We start from the raw sequence: 10,099 nt of genomic DNA, 5'->3' as shown, positions 1-10,099 counted from the left end.
AAAGGTCAAAAATATTTTAATAATGAAGACATAAAATTAGTTCAACAAATAAAAAAAAGAGTAAAACATATTCCAGACTTAAAAATTCCACTAGAAACCGATTACTTAATTGTTCAAACAGACGGAAGCAAATTAGGTTGGGGAGCCATATTAAAGGCAAGACCTAATAAATATAGTGATAAAAATGAAGAAAAAATCTGTGCATATCAGAGTGGACAATATAAAGAAAAAGAAAATATACCTAGCATAGATTTAGAAGTATTAGCCATAATATATGGTTTAAATAGTTTTAAATTATATATCTTAAATAAAGAAGAAGTCTTAGTAAGAACAGATTGTGAGGCAATAGTTAAATTTAGTCAAAAGATAAATGATAAAGCTAGTAGTAGAGGAAGATGGTTAAACTTTATGGACACTATATCGGTATATAAAAACATTGTTTTTGAATATATTAAAGGAAAAGAAAATGAATTAGCAAATAAATTAAGTAGATTACAATTAAAAACAAAATCTGTTTAACCGAACATTTAAATTAAGAAAAATATTATCCTTTAACTTTTCAATACCATTTTGTACTGTACTATTTTAAAATTCCTTAAAAACTATCACACTGATGTCACAAGAAAATAAAAAAAATAAGAAAGAGAACTATGTAAAAATATCTATAATTGTTTTTTTAATGTTTGTTTGGGCCCGGGCTTTGCACGGGCTAAATGAAACTAGTATTTTTTTTTTTGATTTTCCATCCGGTGTTCGGTGCCCGCATTGAAGCCCCGACTAATCCGGATCACGCGTTGCAGGGTCCATTAAGGTGGCGGCGCTCCCAACAGAGTTTTCTCCATACTCAGGGTCGAACCCTCGACCACTGATTAAGCGTGGAACAACCCCATCCACTGCACCACAAACCATGTTGGTGAAACTAGTATATATACATAAAATTTCTGCCAAAGAGGGTTCAGATGAACCCCCTATCCCAAGGGTAGCTCTGCCCCTATGGGTTGTACAGGGTAAAAACTAGATTTGGCTCTCCTCCATTACATTTTCTCGCAATTTCTTCAAGTACATGTCTAGATGAATGACACTTGTGTAATTTCATTTTCAATGAGCATCTTAACTACGATTAAACTATTAACTTTGAAACCCAAACCACGCCGATACATATATGCCATACGTTTGAATTTAGTGTTCGTTTTACTTAACCATAATTAAGTAACATATATTTATTTCATTAAATCATTTAATGATAATAAATTATATTAATTTGATATAAATACGGGCACGACATGGGTAATATTTTACCATGTATACATTCGTAACTCATGATAGTGGTATAAGAAAAAGTTGACTAAATGCATTAATTTATGATGTGAAAGAAACGAAAGTATCTTATTGTAAATACCATTGAATTTTCCTATTAAGATTGAACTTGTAAAATAGGTAGTAGAAAATTCATAGACTTGACTATATATCATTATATCTTGTACCAAGTCAATTGTATTTTGCAAATATTGCGTGGCCAATAAAGATTGACGTCTCCCTCAATTTTGGTCGATTTACGAAAATATCTTTTTTTTTTTAAAAAAAAATATTTTTAAAATTTGTCTAAATATACTCCACCGTTTCGTTATACTCAACCCCTATACTCAAAAAAATTGTTTAAATTTACTTATCAAATTTATGAAATTAACAGAATTTGTTATATTATTTTGTTCTATTCTTAGTATTAAATAACTATATAAAATAATAATAGTCGAATTTATAGTTAAAATTATAACTAATAAGGTTGATTAATAAAACTTACTCATAAGTAAAGTTTTCTTAGGAGGTGTACGGAATAGGCGTCAAATAAAATGAAAAGCGAGTGGAAGGTAAGATTGTCATTGCACATGCTCATATATTTCTCAAATTTTATAGATAAAATGTTTGGTCTAAAATTTTAGACCATAACCTTAATGTTTTCTCATACAATTTTTCAATTTACTCAAAATGAACTTTAAGTGGCAAATGATGACCAGCAATATATTAAAATTAAGCCAATAGATTCATATTCTAAGTGTCACACCCCTTTTTCGCTCGAGGAGTCGAGTTCGAAGGGTTTTTTCAATTAAAGTGACGTTTTGAATAGGGATTATTTTTATTATTATCAGAGTCGCCACTTGAAATTGAATTATGAAGTTCCAAATCACCTTTTTGAATCCCTAATAAAAAGAAATTACTCTTATTTGATCTGCGAAAACAGAAGATCGGATAAAGAATTCTGTTGACCGAGGGGAAGGAGTTAAGCACCCGTCGAATCCCGTGGTTCTAGCACGGTCGCTTTTATTGACTTATCTTGACTTAAACTATATTGATAAATTATGTGAAGGCCTTGTTTCGCTCATTTTTATCATATCAAAAACTTATTTATTATTTTATATTAAATAAATCGAGTGAAAGCTAGTTTTAGAAAAAATATATATATATATCAAGGTACATTTATTGCATCCTTGAATTTTTAAATATCTCAGAAAGATGCGTACGCCACATTTTTAATTGAGACGGACATTTTAAACATGCCTAAAAAAATACTTCGCGTTAAAGAAATTGATTTGTTACTTGTAAACTCGTGACGATTTTATCTTATCTACTTTTTTCTCATTTTTACTCTCTTTTCTTACAACGAGTTTTGAATAAATCCGCAACCCATCTCACTCCCTTAAAAATTATTTTTCCTCTCTTTTAGAGTTTTAAATAAATTCGCAACTCATCCCGCTCATCTCATGTTAGTTAATTTATTAGGCCTTTAATAACAAATTAGGCGTGGTGATGTTTTTAGAACGGGAGAATTAATTCGACAACTATTACGACACCTCAAAATAACACGATAGCATTTCAAAATTTTGTGAATTATTTACTCAGAAAAGAACATACAACAAATAACATGCATATTTTATAACATTAACATGAAAGAATATTCTGTCAATTAAAGAACCAAGTAAACTCATTCAAATTTTACAATCGTGTTAAATTCCAAATCTAAAAATTCTTTTTTTTTTTTTAATTTAAACCTCACATATATTTCGGGAACGACATTACTTACCTGTCACGTATTCCTCCCCTAATAAATGACACCCAAATATAACAATTAATCAAAGAAAATAAATATAGTGAACCATACTTCTCGTAATCATCAACATGGATAGATTGGAACCATAATAAATAAATAAGTAAACTAAGTTTAAAGAAAGCAAGAATGATAATAACCTCAAAAATTATATGATTTTCATAAACCCAAACACGAGTGAATCAATGCATGAGAATAATATAGACTAAACAATTCTAACATACAAGTACATATATACTATCATATTATATATGCATGTCAGAGATAAAGAATGGACTTCACATAAATAATCATCTTTGTATATTAAATAATTTACGAGATTACTTAAATAACTTCATTCATACTTTGATTCAAAATAAAATTTATAACAAATAATACAGGATTGGAATAGAACCTGTGTGACAAATTAGATTGGATATTAAATCAAAATATCGTTACTGAAAACTCGAGCGAAACTTCAAACTCTAAACCCAACTCTTCTATTCTTCTATTTTTGTTTTCTCACCGTTTCTTGTTTTCCCTCACTGTTTCTTGTTTTCTCCTTTTTCCGTTTCCTCTGTTTCTAACTCTTCTGTTTTTTTTTTTCAATTTTCTTTTTTGGTTTATGTCCTTCCGTTTTTGTTTTCTTGTTTTTCAAATGTTTTCTCTTCCTCTTTTTAAAAATGTGTAGATATATAGTGCATGTGTGCATGTGTGTAGTGGGAAGTTGGGGAACAGTGGGAAAGAAGTTGGGCTAGTTTTAGGTTAGTAGGGTGGTTTTGGGTGGGAGTTAGATTAGGATAAGAATTCTCTCTCTCCTTTTTAAAAAGAAAAATAAAAAAAAAATTAAAATAAGTATAAAAATAAATAATAATAAAACTAAAAATAAATAAATAAAATATTAAATAAGTAATTTTTATATTAAAAAAATACAATAAAATTTTATAAATAGCCGAAAATAAATATAATTAAGATAGTACTAAAAATACTAGCTTATTTATTTAAAATTTAAAAAGAAAAATTATTTTTGAATTTTCGTATTATCATTTTTTTAAAAAAATTGGAATAAAAATAAAAATGAAATATTCTAAAATTAACTTCATTTAGTTATTTATTTTTTCACAAAAATTTATTAAAAGTTGAAATAAGAACTAACATAAATATTGAATAACAATATAAACATCTAATACCGAAAAATAGGTTAAAACTTGTGACGGGTCAAAAATCACGTGTCTACACTAAGTAATGATATATTAAATGGTTAAGGACCTTTTCTCTTAATTGAATATTGAAATTTTGTTGAATTAATTTGGCTAATATTAATTAAATTTCAAACAGTCAAAGGTCAGAAATTGTGAAGTTATTTTATCTAACGATGATCATTAGCTAATAGAATCCTTCAACAGAAAACTATAGTATTGTTATAAAACAATAAAGAATAAAGAAGAAAGTAGAGAATAGAGAGAGTAATTGTTATTTTTGTTGAGTAATGATTTACAATGAAGGAAACCCTTTTATTTATTAGGGAAATTTACTCCTAGTTTCTGAGTAAAAGACAGATACTTCAAATCCTGATAGATATCAACTAGATCTTGATAGACATTCACTACAATTGATATACATAAATATCATAATACTCCCCCTTGAATGTATGCTGCCTCATTAAAAATCTTACAAAGAAAATCCAGTGGGACAAAATTTCGTAACTTCCGCCTAATAAGAACATCCTTGAACCTTTGCATTTCGATCTTGTGCACCATCTTCTTGAAAGTTGCAGTTGGAAGAGATTTGATGAATAAATCAGTCACATTGCCACTTGAATGAATTTGTTGTACATTAATATCACCATTCTTTTGGAGCTCATGTGTATAGAAGAACTTTGGCAAAATGTGCTTCGTTCTATCTCCTTTTATGAATCCTCCTTTAAGTTGTGTTATGCATACTGCGTTATCTTCATATAAAATTGTGGGTACTTTGTCACATTTCAAGCCACATTTTTCTCGAATGAGCTATATTGTGGACCTCAACCATACACACTCTCGACTTGATTCACGAATAGCTATAATTTCAGCATGGTTCGATGAAGTGGCTACGATAGACTTCTTTATAGATCTTCAAGATATGACAGTACCCCACATATAAACACATAGCCTATTTGAGACCGAATTTTATGCGGGTCAGATAAGTACCCAGCATCAGCATAACCAACAAGATCGGAACTGCAATCTTTAGAATAAAATAAGCCCATATCGGTAGTCCCTTTTAGATACCGTAATATGTGTTTGATCCCATTCCAATGTATCCTAGTAGGATTAGAACTATACCTTGCTAACAAATTAACCGAAAAGGCTATATCAGGCCTTGTAGTATTTGCAAGATACATTAGTGCACCAATTGCACTAAGATATGGTATTTTAGGACCAAGGAGTTCCTCATTCTTTTCTTGAGGTCGGAATGGATCCTTGTTCATATCAAGTGATCGAACAACCATTGGAGTACTTAATGGATGTACTCCACCCATATAGAATCTTTTCAACACCTTTTCTGTGTAGGCAGATTGATGGACAAAGATACTGTTTATTAAATGCTCAATTTACAAATCAAAGCATAATTTTGTCTTTTCGAGATTTTTCATCTCAAATTCTTTCTTTAGGTAATCAATTGCCTTTTGAAGCTCTATTGGAGTTCCAATAAAGTTTATGTCATCGACATAGACAGTAAGTATAACAAACTCCAACATTGTTTTCTTTATAAAAATACATGGGCAAATTTCATCATTCGTATAACCTTCCTTAGATAAATATTCATTAAGACGGTTATACCACATGCATCCAGATTGCTTTAAACCATACAATGATCTTTGCAATCTAATGGAATACATTTTTTAGGCTTTGAGCTATATGATTTCGGCATTTTAAATCCTTCGAGAATCTTCATGTATATCTCATTATCAAGTGATCCATATAGATAGGCTGTTACCATATCCATCAAAAGCATTTCAAGTCTCTCATGGACAGTGAAACTAATAAGATAATGCAATGTTATTGCGTCCATAACTGGTGGATATGTCTCATCATAATCGACGCCAGGCCATTGTGAAAAACCTTGTGCAATAAGGCGTGCCTTATACCTTTATATTTCATTTTTCTCATTTCTTTTTTCATACAAAGACCCATTTATAGCCAACAGGCTTAACACCATTAGGTGTTTGAGCTATAGGTCCAAAAACTTCACGTTTGGTAAGTGAATTCAATTCAGATTGAATTGCTTGTCATTTTGGCTAGTCATTTCTTTGTCTACATTCAGTGACAGATCGAGGTTCAAGATCCTCCCTATCTTGCATGATTTTTGTTGCAACATTATATGTAAAGACATAATCCACTACTATTTCAAATTGATTCAAATTAGTTCCAACATTACTTGAATTTATGGATAGTTCCTCATTTTCTTGAGTCTCAGGCTCATTAATTCTTTCAGGAATATTAGCATTGCTAAAATCTTGAACTTCCATATGAGGATTTTTCGTAGTGTCATCTTGACCATTTATTTTTTTTCTAGGATTTTGATCCTTAGAACCTAATGGTCTACCACGCTTCAAGTGTGCTTTAGATTCATTAACTATGACACTAGTGGATGGTCTTTTAGGAATATCAATTCGAATTGGGACATTCTCTTCAGGAATATGTGATTTAGTGATCCTTTTTAAATTGTAAATGCGGCTGGCATTTGATTTGCAATTTTCTACAGATAAATAATATTTTGTATTTCTTGCTTACAAATAGAAGCACTTGGATCAAGATGAGATAGTGATGAATTTTTTTGCAAAATTTCTCTTTTGATGTCACTATGTTCTCCCCCTAATTTTGAAAAAACTATCTCATCAAACTCAGTTAATTCAGTCCCATTTTAGTTCAGTAGTCCATGTTCAGTGTCTATTCAGATGGGAGAAGGAATTAGCACCGAGTGAACCTAAGGATGGGAAAACACACTGTCAGGTGAGGGTGTGATTCTTAGGAGCAGTCCTTGCTTTCCAAAACTGTATAGCCAGCATAGGTTGAGACATCAACACTGTCAGTTGAGGGTTGACGGGGTGGATAAGCACTGCCAGATTAGGGCCCCACCATTCTCTTTTGGGGATACTGTCAGATGAGGGTCACCCACAACTTTTTCTTACCATTGGCGCGGTATTGATACCCTTCCAATTGGGGTTACAGATTGGACCCCAATTCAGCTATATTGCATTATTTGGGGCTTGTCGGTTAGATGACTACATCCCATAATTTCAGTTACAAATCAGGACTGTCAGATATAGTCATTCAGTCTCAGTAATAGAACTTAAAGAGTTCTACAGAATCCAGGACTATCAAATATAATCAACTCAGAATAGAACAGAACTCAGCTAGTTCCATCAGAAACTAGACTGTCAATTACAATCGCGCAGTATCAGTTATTTCAGTTATACAATTATCAGTATCTCATGTTATCAGTACTCAGACTCAAAAATCATGTTATCACAAACTTAGTTACAGTTATTATGTATTCATGCAGTTATCAGTATATCATGTTCATATTATCCAGTTAGTTAGCATAGTTCATGCATGTGAACCCTTTGCATTCAACCTACCTCACATGCATACCAGTACATTCAATCGTACTGATGCATTTTCGCTATGGTATTTATACCATAGGTTCAGAGACACGAGCTCCAGAGCATCAATAGTGTTCCAGTCTCAGTAGTCAGAGTTAGCAGTGAGTCCTTATCCTTCGAGGACATGACCATTACCTTATTAGTTGGAGTTATTTGGGGACATGTCCCATCAACTCCTTATTTAGACAGTTCAGTCAGTTAGAGGCTTTTCGGACTAGTATGTTCAGATAGTTATTTAAGTTGTTTTGGTATCGATATACCATATCTTCAGATGTTATGTTTTTATCAGTTTTGAACCTAATGGCCTTTCAGCCTTTATTTCCGCATTTATACAATATATCATGCAGTATACAGGTACAGATATCAGTCATGGGTTAGCTTGTGGTCCTTCGGGGTCATGAGCATCGTGTAGCGTTCCGGATACCAGATTCAGCGCGTTACAAGATTGATCATCTGTTGCAATAAATTAGTCATATATGTTGCAACAGATTACTAATATGCGCAACAGATTAGTAACATATGTTGCAACAGGTTACTAACCTGCGCAACAGATTAGTCATATAATTTGCAACAGATTAGTCATATATATTGCTACATATTACTAATCTGCGCAACAGATTAGTTATATATGTTGCAACAGATTACTTATTTGTTGGATTCACGTTACATGTTTTATCCATTGTTGAAAAAACAATAGTAACAGATACATCTAAATGAGAAATTCAACTAAAAAATAACAAACACAAAAAAAATAACAAACACCAACAAATCAAGTTCCTCATTTTCATCATAACTAAAAAGCCTTAATTTTTTACATATGAAAATAAAAAAGAAACGATGAAGAACTCAAAGTTGTTGTTGCCGGAGAATGTTGTCAGGTTGACTGACGGTTGAAAGTCAAAAAGGAACGGACAAGAACTCAAAACTATTTGTCGCCAGAGGTTGAAGTTGCACAAGATTGAAGGGAGAAATTTGAAAAGTTGTTGGTTGGGAAAGTTAGAGGGAGAAACTATCGAGAGAAAGAGAGAAGAGAGATTGATTTGCAGAGAGAGGGAAGTTTTGTGGGTGTGAGTTGATTTGCATTTTTGAAAAGATTAAAAAGTTTGGAAAATATTAATCAAGTCCACAATTAACCTAATCAAGTTTCTTAATTATGTTTGACCCTTTAAGTTGGTCAATGTCACCAATCCTTCGTTCTAGACTTAAAAGACATCTTTCAAGTAAATTTCATACATTATCATCAATCATCATCTCTTTGCAGATAGCAGAGTTGATGTTTGTGTGATGAGTACCTCATGGAGGGATGAACAATACCCTACCTTTCCTAATTTCATTTCTTTCTTTCTCAAAAAAATCTTATTCTGTTTCAGTATTGTGCCAATTACACAGTAAAACAAACCTTTCAGCTATTTCCATTTTCATGTAAATTCTTCACTTTGCAAATGATAATAATAACATTTTCAATTCACATTATTTTGTTTTTAACTATGCTGTTTTATTGGTTGCTTTGATATTTCTCATTTGTTATGGCATCAGCTTGAAACACCATCTTTCTTTGTCCCTCAATGTTCCAATATCACTTCATCTAAAATTGACAAGATTGCAACTTGATGTAGAGTCCGGAATCTGAAGAACCAATTTGCAAACTTCTATGTTGTTATCATCCTTTATTCCTATAAAGAAACATAACAATTCTTTGTTACATTGCTAATAATATCAAGTGATCAGATAATTTTAAATTCATCTTTTAACTGTAATTGTCTATTAAATTGATGCTTAAATTAGAAGAACTTTGGATAATTTCTTGATATTTTGAAGGTACGGAATGCAATTTGGTTTAGACTTAGAGACGGACTTCAATACAATCGTGAAGATATATAGCACATGTTCTTGGTATTATACCTCCAAAACATCTGTTACATTCATGTAATGTGCAAGGAGCATTGACAAAATAAAATCTGAGATAGATGGTTGAACAAATTCCTCAATCTTCTGACTAATAACATGCATCATGTAAAATGTGATAAATATGAGCACGTGTGAATTAATTTTTGTACAAATTGTTGTATTTGTGAATTGATATTGTTGTTTAGCAGGTAAATTAATTGTCGAATTAATTTGTAGTGCTGGTAGCCGATGATAAAGTGCTTATTTTACCTGCAAAATTTTGCTGTTAGGACAATATCTGGTTATTTTTAAGCTAAGTAATTTATCTTGTTTTTTTTTTTTTTTTTGCAGAATCTCAAGGACATCAGATGTTAAACCATAAGCTCAATTATAATTTTCTTGACTGCACTCCGTCATCATATACTTAAATCTTACCTGAATATTATACACAGATGCCAATAACAAACTATCAGGCGAAACAA

The sequence above is a fragment of the Capsicum annuum genome, chromosome 1 (genome assembly GCF_002878395.1).
Source record: "Capsicum annuum cultivar UCD-10X-F1 chromosome 1, UCD10Xv1.1, whole genome shotgun sequence".
In the NCBI taxonomy this organism is placed as follows: domain Eukaryota; kingdom Viridiplantae; phylum Streptophyta; class Magnoliopsida; order Solanales; family Solanaceae; genus Capsicum; species Capsicum annuum.
This window is presented reverse-complemented; position numbering follows the sequence as displayed.